Source organism: Aegilops tauschii, chromosome 3, assembly GCF_002575655.3.
Source record: "Aegilops tauschii subsp. strangulata cultivar AL8/78 chromosome 3, Aet v6.0, whole genome shotgun sequence".
NCBI lineage: Eukaryota > Viridiplantae > Streptophyta > Magnoliopsida > Poales > Poaceae > Aegilops > Aegilops tauschii.
This window is the reverse complement of record NC_053037.3, coordinates 102897490-102913677: the sequence shown is the minus strand read 5'-3', so window position 1 is coordinate 102913677 and position 16188 is coordinate 102897490.

The window sequence follows — 16188 nt, the reverse complement described above, 5'->3', positions numbered from 1 at the left end:
GAGTGGAGAAAATGGCGAAGGAGGATTTGGGGGAGCGGCGGAGGCGTACGATTCTTGCCCGCTATCTGTCTGGCCTCGTTTAAATAGAGGGCGGACAGTAGGAGCTTGGCCGGCGTCTGGCCTCATTTAAACTGAGGGCAGACGGGAGGAGCTCGGCCGGCGTTGCGTTTAATTCCGGCCCGCTCATGAATGGACGTGTGGCCGGAGTAGGTTTCTCGGTTTGCATGTGGATTTAACAACGTTTGATGGATGCGAGGAGGTGTGTTCAGCCTGGCGTGCAGCGGGTGGCGCAGTACTATTCGATTTGATAGCTACTAGTAAACTAGGACAATTCTCAATACGGCTTTAGTGCAGATGAGGGAGAGGGTAGCGGTTCCCGAAATGTTGAACGGCCAATGATGCATCCTCCTTCAATTAGCATCCTGAATGCATGAGGGAAGTAATGGGAGGAGGACGGGGAAAAGAGGCAGCACGATGTGAATGCAATGCAGTTTGCACTCATATAAAGGCGCCCCTTGTTGGGGAACGTAGTAATAATTCAAAATTTTCCTACGTGTCAGCAAGATTAATCTAGGAGAAGCTAGCAGTGAGATAGAGGGAGTGCATCTTCATACCCTTGAAGATCGCTAAGCGGAAGCGTTACAAGAAATCGGTTGATGGAGTCGTACTCGCGGCGATTCAAATCGCGGAAGATCCGATCCAAGCGCCGAACGGACGGCACCTCCATGTTCAACACATGTACAGCCTGGAGACGTCTCCTCCTTCTTGATCCAGCAAGGGGAGAGGAGAAGTTGAGGGAGAACTCCGGCAGCACAACGCGTGGTGGTGGAGCTCGTGGTTCTCCGGCAGAGCTTCGCTACGCTCAACGGAGAAGGAGGAGTTGGAGGGGGAGGGTTGCACCAATGGCAAGGGGTGCAGCTCCCATGCAGCTCCCCACTATATATAGGGGTGGAGGGGGCTGGTTTCTTGCCCTCCAAGTCCATTGGGGCGTTGGCAAAGGTGGGAGGAAAGAAATCCCATCCTTTCCCTTCCCCACCGATTGTTATCCCCCCTTTTTAGGGATCTTGATCTTATCCCTTCGGGATATGATCTTATTCCTTCTAAGGGGGGATCTTGGTGCGCCTTGTCCAGGGGTGTGGGGCCTTGCCCCCACTACCCACGTTCATATGGGTCCCCCATGCAGGAGGGCCCCCCTCTGGAACCTTCTAGAACCTTCCCTATACAATACCGAAAAATCGCAAACATTTTCCGGCGGCCAAAATAGGACTTCCCATATATAAATCTTTACCTCTGGACCATTCCGAAACTCCACGTCACATCCGGGACCTCATCCGAGACTCCGAACAACTTTCGGTAACCACATACAATTCGCATTACAACTCTAGCGCCACCAAACCTTAAGTGTGTAGACCCGACGGGTTCGGGAACCATGCAGACATGACCGAGATGCCTCTCCCGCCAATAACCAATAGTGGGATCTGGATAACCATATTGGCTCCCACATGTTCCACGATGATCTCATGGAATGAACCACGATGTAGGGGATTCAAACAATTCCGTATACAATTCCCTTTGTCCATTGGTATGTTACTTGCCTGAGATTCGATCGTTGGTATCCCTATACCTTGTTCAATCTCGTTACTGGCAAGTATCTTTACTCGTTCCGCAACACATGATCCCGTGGCTAACTCCTTAGTCACATTGAGCTCATTATGATGATGCATTACTGGCCCAGAGATACCTCTCTGTCATACGGAGTGACAAATCCCAGTCTCGTTTCGTGCCAACCCAACAGACACTTTCGGAGATACCTGTAGTGCACCTTGATAGCCACCCAGTTATGTTGTGACGTCTGATACACCCAAAGCATTCCTACGGCATCCGGTAGTAGCACAATCTCATGGTCTAAGGAAATGATACTTGACATTAGAAAAGCTCTAGCAAATGAACTACGCGATCTTGTTCTATGCTTAGTATTGGTTCTTGTACATCACATCATTCTCCTAATGATGTGATCCCGGTATCAACGACATCCAATGTCCATGGTAAGGAAACCACAACCATATATTGATCAACGAGCTAGGCAACTAGAGGCTCACTAGGGACATGTTATGGTCTATGCATTCACACATGTATTACGGTTTTCGGTTAATACAATTATAGCATGAACAATACACAATTATCATGAACAAGGAAATATAATAATAACTATTTCATTATTGCCTCTAGGGCATATTTCCAACAGTCTCCTACTTGCACTAGAGTCAATAATCTAGTTACATTGTGATGAATCGAACACCCATAGAGTTCTGGTGCTGATCATGTTTTGCCCGTGGAAGAGGTTTAGTCAATGGATCTGCGACATTCAGATCCGTATGTACTCTACAAATATCTATGTCACATGTAGATGCCGCCACGACGCATTGCTTGCTACCAGCTGACTGCCCCACCATTCAAAATATACATGTATCCGGTTTGTGACTTGGAGTCATCCGGATCTGTGTCGAAGCTAGCATCAACGTAACCCTTTACGACGAGCTCTTCGGCACCTCCATAAACGATAAACATATCATTACTCCTTCTCAGGCACTTCAGGATATTCTTGACCGTTGTCAAGTGTTCCATTCCGGGATCACTTTGGTACCTCCCTACCAAACTAATGGCAAGGTTCACATCAGGTCTGGTACACAGCATGGCATACATAATAGATCCTATGGCTGAGGCATAGGGGATGACACTCATCTTTTCTCTTTCTTCTGCCGAGGTCGGGCACTGAGCTGTGCTCAATCTCACACCTTGCAATACAGGCAAGAACCCCTTCTTGGACTGATCCATATTGAACTTCTTCAATATCTTGTCAAAGTATGTGCTTTGATAAAGACCAATGAGGCATCTCGATCTATCTCTATAGATCTTGATGCCTAATATGTAAGCAGCTTCTCCAAGGTCCTTCATTGAAAAACACTTATTCAAGTAGGCCTCTATGCTTTCCAAAAGTTCTATATCTTTTCCCATCAACAGTATGTCATCCACATATAATATGAGAAATGCTACAGAGCTCCCACTCACTTTCTTGTAAATACAGGCTTCTCCACAAGTCTGTATAAACCAAAACGCTTTGATCATTTCATCAAAGCGAATGTTCCAACTCCGAGATGCTTGCACCAGCCCATAGATGGAGCGCTGAAGCTTGCATACCTTGTCAGCATTCTTAGGATCGTCAAAACCTTCCGGTTGCATCATATACAATTCTTCCTTAAGTAAACCGTTAAGGAATGCCGTTTTGACGTCCATTTGCCAGATCACATAATCATAGAATGCGGCCATTGCTAACATGATTCGGACGGACTTCAGCTTCGCTACAGGTGAGAAGGTCTCATCGTAGTCAACCCCTTGAACTTGTCGATAACCCTTAGCGACAAGCCGAGCCTTATAGACGGTCACATTACCATCCGCGTCAGTCTTGTTCTTAAAGATCCACTTATTCTCTATGGCTTCCCGATCATCGGGCAAGTCCACCAAAGTCCATACTTTGTTTTCATACATGGGTCCTATCTCGGATTTCATGGCTTCAAGCCATTTGTTGGAATCCGGGCCCGCCATCGCTTCTTCATAGTTTGAAGGTTCACCGCTGTCTAACAACATGGTCTCTAGGACAGGGTTGCCGTACCACTCTGGTGCAGAACGTGTCCTCATGGACCTATGAAGTTCAGTAGCAACTTGACCCGAAGTTTCATTATCATCATCATTAACTTCCTCTCTAGTCGGTGCACTCACTACAGAAACTTCTTCCTGAGATGCGCTACTCTCCGGTTGAAGAGTGGGTACCTCGTCAAGTTCTACTTTCCTCCCACTTACTTCTTTCGAGAGAAACTCTTTCTCCAGAAATGATCCATTCTTGGCAACAAAGATCTTGCCTTCGGATCTGAGGTACAAGGTATAACCAATAGTTTCCTTAGGTTATCCTATGAAGACACACTTTTCTGATTTGGGTTCGAGCTTTTCAGGTTGAAGTTTCTTGACATAAGCATCGCATTCCCAAACTTTCAGAAATGACAACTTAGGCTTCTTCCCAAACCATAATTCATATGGTGTCGTCTCAACGGATTTAGACGGTGCCCTATTTAAAGTGAATGCGGCTGTCTCTAAAGCATAACCCCAAAATGATAGCGGTAGATCAATAAGAGACATCATAGATCGCACCATATCCAATAGAGTGCGATTATGACGTTCGGACACTCCATTACGGTGAGGTGTTCCAGGCGGCGTGTGTTGTGAAACAATTCCACAATTCCTTAAGTGTGTGCCAAACTCGTGACTCAAGTATTCTCCTCCATGATCTGATCGTAATAATTTTATTTTCCTGTCACGTTGATTCTCTACCTCACTCTGAAATTCCTTGAACTTTTCAAAGGTCTCAGACTTGTCTTTTATTAAGTAGACATACCCATGTCCGCTTAAGTCATCAGTGAGGGTGAGAACATAACAATAGCCACCGCGAGCCTCAGTGCTCATTTGACCACATATATCAGTATGTATTATTTCCAATAAGTTGGTTGCTCGCTCCATTGTTCCGGAGAACGAAGTCTTGGTCATTTTGCCCACGAGGCATGGTTCGCACATGTCAAATGATTCATAATCAAGAGACTCCAAAAGTCCATATGCATGGAGTTTCTTCATGCGTTTAACACCAATGTGACCAAGGCGGCAGTGCCACAAGTATGTGGGACTATCATTATCAACGTTACATCTTTTGGCATTCACACTATGAATATGTGTAACATCACATTCGGGATTCAATAAAAATAAACCATTGACCAGCAGGGCATGACCATAAAACATATTTCTCATATAAATAGAACAACCATTATTCTCGGATTTAAATGAGTAGCCATCTCGCATTTAAACGAGATCTAGATACAATGTTCATGCTCAAAGCTGGCATTAAATAACAATTGTTGAGGTTTAAAACTAATCCCGAAGGTAAATGTAGAGGTAGTGTGCCGACATCGATCACATCGACCTTGGAACCATCCTCGACGCGCATCGTCACCTCGTCCTTCGCCAGTCTCCGCTTATTCCGCAACTCCCGTTTTGAGTTACAAATGTGAGCAACCGCACTAGTATAAATACCCAGGAGCTACTACGAGCGCTAGTAAGGTACACATAAATAACATGTATATCATATATACCTTTGGCGTTGCCGGCCTTCTTATCCGCTAAATACTTGGGGCAGTTCCTCTTCCAGTGACCATTTCCCTTGCAATAAAAGCACTCATTCTCAGGCTTGGGTCCATTCTTTGGATTCTTCTTCCCGGCAACTGACTTACTGGGCGCTGCAACTCCCTTGCCGTCCTACTTGAAGTTCTTCTTACCCTTGCCTTTCTTGAAACTAGTGGTCTTATTCACCATCAACACTTGATGTTCCTTTTTGATTTCCACCTCCGCTGATTTTAACATTGAATATAACTCAGGAATGGACTTCTCCATCCCTTTCATATTGTAGTTCATCACAAAGATCTTGTAGCTAGGTGGAAGCGACTAGAGGATTCTGTCAATGACCGAGTCATCTGGAAGATTAACTCCCAGCTGAGACAAGCGGTCGTGCAACCCAGACATTTTGAGTATATGCTCGCTGACAGAACTATTTTCCTCCATCTTACAACTATAGAACTTGTCAGAGACTTCATATCTCTCGACCCGGGCATGAGCTTGGAAAACCATTTTCAACTCTTGGAACATCTCATATGCTCCGTGTTGCTCAGAACGCTTTTGGAGCCCCGGTTCTATGCTGTAAAGCATGCCGCACTGAACCAGGGAGTAATCATCACTACGCGACTGCCAAGCGTTCATAACGTCTTGAGTTGCTTGGAAAATGGGTGCGTCACCTAGCGGTGCTTCAAGGACATATGCTTTCTTGGCAGCTATGAGGATGATCCTCAAGTTACGGACCCAATCCGTATAGTTGCTACCATCATCTTTCAGCTTGGTTTTCTCTAGGTGCGTGTTAAAGTTGAGGGCAGCATTAGCGTGGGCCATTGGATCTACATGATAGATTGTAAAGACAATTTTAGACGAAGTTCAGGATAATTAAGTTCATCTGATCAAATTATTTAATGAACTCCCACTCAGATAGACATCCCTCTAGTCATCTAAGTGATACATGATCCGAATCGACTAGGCCGTGTCCGATCAACACGTGAGACGGACTAGTCATAAACAGTGAACATCTCCATGTTGATCGCATCTACTATATGACTCATGTTCGACCTTTCAGTCTATCGTGTTCTGAGGCCATGTCTGTACATGCTAGGCTCATCAAGTCAACCTAAGTGTTTTGTGTGTGTAAATCGTGCTTACACACGTTGTATTCGAACGTCAGAATCTATCACACTCGATCATCATGTGGTGCTTCGAAACAACAAAAAACAGTGCACACTTAGGGGGAACACATTTCTTGAAATTTTAGTGAGGGATCATCTTATTTATACTACCGTCGTTCTAAGCAAATAATACGTAAACAGGATAAACATCACATGCAAATCATAAAGTGACATGATATGGCCAATATCATCTTGCGCTTTTGATCTCCATCTTCGAGCCGCGGCATGACACCATGATCTCCATCATCGTGTCTTCATGAAGTTGTCTCGCCAACTATTACTTCTACTACTATGGCTAACGGTTAGCAAAAACTAAAGTAATTACATGGCGTTTATATTGACTCGTGGGTCATACAATAAATTAAGACAACTCCTATGGCTCCTACCGGTTGTCATACTCATCGACATGCAAGTCGTGATTCCTATTACAAGAACATGATCAATCTCATACATCACATATATAATTCATCACATCCTTTTGGCCATATCACATCACATAGCATACCCTGCAAAAACAAGTTAGACGTCCTCTAATTGTTGTTGCATGTTTTACGTGGCTGCTATGGGTTTCCAGCAAGAACGTTTGTTACCTCCCACTACAAAAAAATACACTTCCGTGATGATACGTGTTTGTCACAGTAGGTTACGTTTTCTGTCATGCATGTACATCCATGACGATTTTATGACAGAATCAAGATAGTCATACCTGTGATGTCGTAGAAGTGTTCCATGACATTACCAAAATTATCATCATGAAAGTGTCCACTTCCATGACGATAAATCACGCGTCATAGAAGTGCTTTCGTCAAGGGTGACCGACACGTGGCATCCACTGTAACAGGTCGCGGTTAAGCTATCGGGTCCGGATTCGGATCCGATAACTCGTTAACAGCCCGGACCAATGGGGATTTTCCACGTGTAAAATTCTCATTGGCCAGAGGAAACACATGTTGGCTCACCGTTGGGACAGATGTTATCCACTCATTGGACAGGAGGCGCCTATGATACGTCGACATGTGGCACGGCCCAACAGAGGCCCATTCCGGTGAAAAGGCCGGCCCATTTGACTTGGTGAAAAGGTAACGGGCCGGCCCACGGAAAGCCTGTTAACGGCCTGTTCGTATATAGCCCATTTACGGCCCGCTAACTACCGGCCCGTTACGGCCTATCGGAATTAAGCCCAGTAGCTTCATCTGGGCCATCCAATATGATTCTAGGCCGTTGTAACTTTCGGCCCATGTACGGCCATGATGTCTTTCGGCCCATATAAGGCCCTTTGTAACTCTCGGCCCATTAAAGGCCCGAGATGAAATTGGCCCATAATGAACATTGTATCGCTTTATACCCAATAATGGCCCATTATTCCGTCGGCCTTTTCCAGCCCGTGTTAACTTTCGGCCTTCTAAGGGCCCATTTATTCTTGGGCTCATTTCTAGAATTCGGTTAGATACGGTCCGTTACTGGCCTGTTCCGTTTCTGGGCCAAATACAGCCCGTGGTTGCATTCGGCCCGTTTGTGGCCCGTTAACCCGTTGGGCTGTTTTCGTAGCGTTATCAAATACGGCCTATTAACGGCCCGTTATGGTCCACGAATAGTACGACCCATGTTTGGCGAAATGATTATACGCCCCGTAGAAGGCCCATGGATCCTATTGCCCATAGAAGACCAATGGATCCTACGGCCCGTAGAAGGCCCATGGATCATACAGCCCGTAGAAAGTCCATGGATCCTATGGCCCATAAAAGGCCCATGGATCCTACGGCCCGTATAAGGCCCACAGATCCTACGGCCCGCAGGAGGCCCATGGTTACAATAGTCCGTGTGTTGCCATCATTATTGTGGCCTAGTTACCAAAAATAGGTTATTGTGGCCACTAGAAAAACTCGGAAAAAGAACTGCAGTGACTACAAGCAAACAACTAAACAAGACAATAAGGAAATAAATAAGCAAGCAACTAACGCTAGCCTATTACAGCTATTACACATATTACATCCACTGGGCATCAAAGTTCGCCACCAGTGCAAATATTGGGAACAAAGCAGCATATTACATACACTGGCCGTCAAAATTGGCCACCAGTGCAAATAAACGCGGAAGCAAAACAAGTCCATAACTGAAACAACTTCAGAAGAGCTCAAGAGACGTTATCTTGGGTATCCACCATGCTGGCAATAAGCTTAGCAAGCTTATTAGCTTTGTCCTGTTTGGCGCTAAAATCCTCCAACGCTTGCTGTTGCACCAGAAAGTATGCATCTGAATGCTCCAGGGACTTCCGGAGTCCTTCCGCTTCTTGTCGCAGCACAACTGATCGATGTCTTTCAGCTTGTAGTTGAGACTCAAGAAAACTAACTGATTCAGACAGTGATTTTGAATAGCTTCTGCAAGTGGTAGTGGCCAATAACTCGAACAGTAAACCAAGACAGGACTTTGGGGTTGCCTCACTGTCTTCAAGATAGTTTTCCTTAGCCGTTTTATTAGCTTTGTTGGAGACCAACAAGGATGTCTCACGATCCTGAACCTTATCTGCATTACTTCCTTTATCATTGCTTAATAAGGCACTCTGCCCCAATATTCTGTCAGCATTCTAAAAGAAGAAACAAGCAGACACATAACAGGTTTAGCATGTACTAGTATATGAAACTCACTTCGGTGAACCAGTTCATTAGTAAGGTGGACAAGATTAAACTACCAAGTCTTCTATTGCCAAGTAGTACATAATAAAAGCATCAAAAAAACATATATATATATATATGTCCTATGGTCACTGCATTGTCTTGACAAATCAAAATAGAGACACGGTTCAAATCATATCAGTTCAAGAGAAAGCAGCACTAAAAGAATACAAAACGTGGGAAACTAAACGGCACAACAAGATTTCAGATGGGTACCACGGGTCTACATGTACAACAACACTATTGGCCCTGTTATGATGCTAGTGATGTGCATGATATGAGAAGTCAACTGTATACACAATTGAAATTCAAATCAACAGAGCCATTTATAAGAGCAAACCTGTTAAAGAAACATGCGTAAACATACATGTTGTGCCATTGGAGTTTCCATTGGATAGTTCAATTTAAAAATAAGTTTGTATGAGTAAATACAGTGATACAAGAGCAAAACAGTATGCACGATAAAAACGGAATCTTAAATGAGAACAGTTGTTCTTCAGGTTTAAGCCCTTGTTCTACATGGCATACACCCTTGGAAAGGTGGCATGGCATACAACAAAACACATGTAGAGCTTATGCTCATAAGATGCACAGATTAAATGATACAAAAATGACAAATCTCCAAGTTCTGTTAAGAACCAGCAGATAACAGCAACTAGCCCTCTTGCAACAGAGATTTGGGCATCTAAATGTCCTCTAATGAACATGGTGCAATTGAACAAAATGTAGAGCATCACAAGACGAATAATTTGACATAATACACGCGCGAATCGGAGCTACATGCAAGGAGTTATGGAGCTATGAACAGGGGTATATATTGTGAGAAAAAAAAGGACTTGGAGGAAATTAGGGTTTCGGGAAAAGTCAACGTTCGCCTCATCCTCACCAGATCCGATCGAGGGCTTGGCCGAGCTGCTCCTCGAGCTCACCGGAGCTCGGGCGAGGGAGGCGATGGAAGGCGGCCGGAGCGGGCACTCCGGCGCGGGGAAGGACGGCGGGGCGCGGCGGCACGGGGCGGCGGGCTCGCCGGAGTTCGTCGCCGGCGGGAGGAGGCGACGCGGCGGCGGCGGCGAAGAAAGGCGGCGAGGCGGAGGCGCGCGCGGGCGGCGGAGGCGCGCGGGCCCGCGGGGGCCGGCCCTGGGCCTCGGCGGGCCGCGGCGGCGCGGGGTACGGGCGGCGGCGCGGCTGCCACGTGGCGGGCGCTGGTTCACTGCGGCTTCGTCCGGCGGCGGCTGGACGCGTCCGCCCGCGGAGAGGAGATTTTTAGGGTTTCGGGGACTGCGAATGTTTTCGGAGGGGAGCACCTATTTATAGGTAGAGGGAGCTAGGAGGCTCCAAATGAGGTGCGGTTTTCGCCCACACGATCATGATCGAACGACCTAGAGCATGGAAGAGAGTTTGGTGGGTTTTGGGCTGGTTTTAGGGGGTTTTGCTGCACACACAAATGGACTTTGCGGATGCTCGGTTAACCGTTGGAGTACCAAACGACCTCCAAATGGAACGAAACTTGACCGGTGGTCTCCGGGTGGTATAATAAGGCCCCTTGGCAAGCCTCGGTCCATTCCGAGAAAGTTTGACACCGCTCATGAAAGAAAACAAGAGGGATGCGCCGGAGGAGATAGGAGCGCCGGATTGCAAAACGGACAACGGGGAAGAGTCGGATGCAAGAGACGAACACGTATGCAAATGCAATGCACATGATGACATGATATGAAAATGCATGACATGAAAAAATGCAAAACGAAAAACAAAACCCGGCCACGGAGGGAATCTCATAACACAAAGCTGAAAATGGCAAGAGTCGGAGTTACAAATATGGCAAGTTACATGCGGGGTGTTACAACACTCCACCACTACGAGAGGATCTCGTCCCGAGATCTAGCACTGAAAGAACTCCGGATATTCAGAACGGAGATGGTCCTCGCGTTCCCAGGTGGCTTCCCGGTCGGAATGGTGCGACCACTTCACTTTCAGAAATTTGATTGACTTGTTGCGAGTCTTGTGCTCAGTTTCTTCAAGAATAGCAACGGGGTGCTCATGATAAGACAAATCTTCTTGGAGGTCAATCTCTTCGAAGTTGATAGTGCGCTCAGGCGTCTTGAAGCACTTGCGGAGCTGTGACACGTGGAACACATCGTGCACATTCGCGAAGTTGGAAGGAAGCTCAAGTTGATAGGCGAGGTCGCCTCTTTTGCCAGTGATCTTGAAAGGACCCACGTATCTAGGTGCAAGCTTCCCTTTGATACCGAAGCGACGAGTGCCTTTCATTCGAGAGACGCGGAGGTAGACATGGTCTCCGATCTTGAAAGCCAAATCACAGTGCTTACTATCATAGTAACTCTTCTGGCGCGATTGCGCGGCTTTGAGATTATCACGAATGACTTTACACATTTCTTCAGCTTCAGTGATTAAGTCATTCCCAAGAAGTTGGCGTTCACCAGTCTCTGACCAATTGAGAGGAGTACGACACTTTCTGCCATATAGAATCTCGAATGGGGCCTTGCCCGAACTTGCTTGGAAACTGTTGTTGTAGGAGAATTCAGCATATGGAAGACAATCTTCCCATTTCATGCCAAAGGAAATGACACAAGCCCTGAGCATATCTTCAAGAATTTGATTGACTCGCTCGACTTGGCCACTAGTTTGAGGATGGAAAGCTGTGCTGAAGCGAATGTTTGTGCCCATGGCCTTCTGGAAGGAGTCCCAGAACTTAGAGGTGAAGATGCTTCCACGATCTGAAGAAATCAATTGTGGAATGCCGTGCAAGGAGACAATTCTGGAGGGTGTATAGCTCTGCCAACTGAGCTGCTGCGATGGATTCTTTGATTGGAAGGAAATGGGTCACTTTAGAGAGCTTGTCGATGACAACGAAGATAGCATCATTTCCACGCTTGGACTTTGGAAAACCAGTCACGAAGTCCATTTCGATATGATCAAACTTCCATTCTGGGATAGCAAGAGGTTGGAGGAGACCAGCTGGTCGTTGGTGTTCTGCTTTCACTCTTCGACAGACATCACATTCATTCACGAATTGAGCAATTTCTCGCTTCATTCGAGTCCACCAATACGACTGCTTGAGGTCATGGTACAGCTTCGTACTTCCAGGATGAATGGAAAGGAGAGAATTGTGCGCCTCGTTCATTATGACTTTCCTTAGATCACCTTTAGGAACCACAATCCGGTCCTCGAAGAATAAAGTGTCTCTGTCATCAATGCGATAGCACTTGTATTTGGGAAGACCCTTGTCGATACCACGTTTCACCTTCTTCACCATGGCATCAAGGAGTTGTGCCTCACGAATTTGATCTTCCAAAGTAGGAGATACTATGAGGTTGGCAAGAAAGCCTTGAGGAACAACTTGGAGATTCAGCTTGCGGAAAGCTTCACAAAGATCCGGTTGGAAAGGCTTGAGGATTAAGCTGTTGCAATAAGCCTTCCTGCTTAAAGCATCTGCAATGACATTAGCCTTGCCTGGAGTATACTCAATACTCGGATTGTACTCTTGAATCATTTCGACCCATCGAGTCTGCCTGAGGTTGAGGTTGGGTTGAGTGAAGATATACTTGAGACTCTTGTGATCAGTGAAAATGTCCACTTGTCTTCCCAACAAGAGGTGTCTCCACGTTATTAATGCATGGACAACTGCCGCCAACTCAAGATCGTGAGTGGGGTAGTTCTTCTCGTTGGGCTTCAACTGACGAGAGGTATAGGCCACAACTTTCTTCTCTTGCATTAACATAGCACCGAGACCTTGGAGAGAAGCATCACAGAAAACTTCAAATGGCTTGGATTCATCAAGAGGAGTCAAGACAGGAGCTGTGACTAGTTTCTCTTTGAGAGTGTTCAAAGCAACGTCACACTCAGGAGACCAGACATACTTCACATGCTTCTGGAGGAGGTTGGAAAGAGGCTTTGCAATCTTAGAGAAATTCTCAACGAATCTTCGGCAATAGCTTGCAAGACCAAGAAAACAGCGGAGCTGCTTGACATTCTGAGGAGGTTCCCAATTCACAATTGCGGACACCTTCTCAGGGTTAACAGCGATGCCCTTGGCAGAGATGATGTGACCAAGGAAAAGAACTTCATCGAGCCAAAACTCACATTTAGAGAACTTCGCATAGAATTGATACTCTCTGAGCTTGTCGAGCACCAATCGCAAATGTTTGGCATGATCCTTCTTATTCTTGGAGAAGACTAAGATATCATCGAGATACACTAGGACGAATTCATTGGTATAGGGGTTGAAGATGAAATTCATCATCCAAGAGAACACTGGAGGAGCATTGACAAGGCCGAAAGACACGACAGTATATTCATAAGAACCAAAGCTTGTTCTGAATGCTGTCTTGGGAATATCTTCTTCACGAATGCAAATCTGATGATAACCCATACGAAGGTCAAGCTTCGAGAATACTTTAGCACCTTTGAGTTGCTCAAATAGCTCATTGATGTTGGGAAGTGGATACTTGTTCTTGATTGTCTTCTTGTTCAATGGACGGTAGTCGACACAAAGTCGGTCCGTGCCATCCTTCTTCTTGACAAAAAGAACACCACAACCCCATGGAGAAGAACTCGGTCTGATCAAACCCAGACGCTCTTGTTCATTGAGCTGTTTCTTCAATTCCTTCAGCTCGTTGGGTCCAAGCTTGTATGGACGCTTGCAAATGGGTTCAGTGCCTGGCTCTAGTTCGATAACGAACTCAACTGGCCGATGAGGAGGCATACCCGGAAGCTCTTCTGGAAAGACATCTTGATACTCACAAAAGACTGGAATTTGAGAGATGGCATTCAATTCGCCCTTCTCATTGAGAGAAAATAACCGAATGGTTTCATCACGAGCGGCATAAATAATCACATCCTCAGAAGAGTGTGTCAATTGAATTTCCCTGGCAGCACAATCAAGTTGAGCCTTGTGCTTAGAAAGCCAGTCCATCCCGAGAATAAGATCAATATCCGAGTCACCAAGAACAATTGGAGAAGACAGAAATTCATAGTCGCCCATCTTGATTGCGGAATCCCAAACGAATGCTCGAGAAGTCAGTTGTCGAGCCGGAGAAACAATAGACAGAGGACTCGGCAATACTTCAGTAACCAGATCATGCATAGCCACAAAAGGTCTAGAAATGAAAGAATGCGATGCACCAGTATAAAAAAGAACTTTTGCAGGAATATCATTAACAGGAACATTACCCATTATCACATCAGTAGATTCCTCCGCTTGAGCTGCATTCATCATGTTCACCTTTGCAGACTTTGGATTATGCTTGACCACTGCATTGCTGGAAGATCTGACAGGAGGAGGAGGAGGCAGACGCCTTTGGTTGAAGCACTTGTTAGCATAGTGACCTTTCTGCTAACATTTGTTGCAAGTCACCTCTGAGAGTGGACGGTGATAAGGAGCATTGGACTTTGGAGCTTGATTCTGATAGCCAGAGTTGGAAGAGTTGGAAGAACCATGACCACCTTTGTTCTTCTGCTGGTAAGGCTGACGAAACGGAGGAGGAGGAGGCAACCAGAACTTCTGTTGCTTAGCTGCCACAAGTGAGGAAGAAGAAGACTGAACTGCGTCTCTGACTCTCTTCTTAGAAGCCTCACACTTGAGCTGAGCAGCCTCTTGCTTCAGTGCCATATTGTAGAATTGATCAAACTGAGTAGGCTCAACAAGAACGAGAGCTAACTGCAGATCCTCTTTAAGGCCACCTCTGAAGTGATAGATCATGCTCTTTTCATCAGGAACGTCTTGTTTAGCGAAGCGAGCAAGTTTCTGAAACTGGATGTTGTATTGATACACAGACATGTTGCCTTGCTTGAGATTGCGGAACTCCTCACGCTTGCTCTCAACAACACTTTGTGGAATGCGGTGCGCTTTGAAGTCCCGACAGAAGTCAGTCCAAGTGATCACACGACCTCCTCTGGAATCTTTGTATTGCTGAAACCAATCAGCAGCTTGGTCCTTGAGCTGGAAAGAAGCGAACTTGACATAGTCCTCAGGCCTGACATTGCTACATTCAAAATGCTTGTTGATGTCCACGAGCCAATCATCGGCATCCGTGGCCTCGGCACAGTAGCTGAAGGACTTGGGCTGATTTGCGAGAAACTGGTTGAGTGTAGCGAAGTTAGGCTGATTGTTGCATTGACCTTGATTGCCTTGATTGCCTTGCCCTTGAGTACGTTCTTGCAAGAGTTGCAGAATCATCTGAGCATTGGCGTTGGTGGCTGCCATGATAGCTTGCCATGCCTCCGGAGGCGGAGGTGGTGGCGGAGGGTTCGCTTGACTCCCTTCATTGCGATCCGAATTCTGACGCGTTCGCGGAGCCATCCTGAAGAGGGTGACATCCGTTAGCATCTTGATAGACAAATAGATAAGTAGAATCAACGGATAGAAATTGCAACATATAGTCTTCACAATAAACATTCGAACGAAGATGAACGAATGAATTCCATAGTAAATCATCACACTTCCATAAGTTGAGAAGCCACTTAGAAAAAGATATGGAATCAACATATGACTTCGAAGCAACTCGAATATCACAATACAAAACAAAACAAAGTATTGGCTTGAAGAATAAGCCGGAACAAACATAGGGTAGAGATTTCGTCCGAAGTTTTCATGGTGGGGCCCACACGGGCTCAATCGTACAGCACCATCATGTACAAGGCTGTGCACATGACATACGAAGCGTCCCCGAGTCGGCATAGCCATGGACTCTTTAAGACACTACGAGACCACTGTAAAACCAACTGTGTACAGGCGGACCACTAGACGTCGAAACCCAATCTCATATCATGCGTCTGTCGGAAAGATATCCTAAGGCTACTTGAATTCCCACTTATAAACTCCCGAAACTTTCTGGTTATGGAATCTGGTGTTGGGGATACAGGGGACACAAAATATATCACCCAAACTAACAATCCCTAGATCCAGCTATATCCACCCGTCAACACATAACCAAGAAACCTTCGGAAATCGTTTACCTCAACCTTCAAAAAACATCCGTTATACAAGTTATGGCAATACTCCCGAACTCCTGCCCCAGTACTGGGTGGCGTCGAGGTGATCTCACCAACAACTGCATAAAAGAGATTTCGATGTCGGCGAAACTCAGGTATTCCAGAACTGCAACGATAAAATT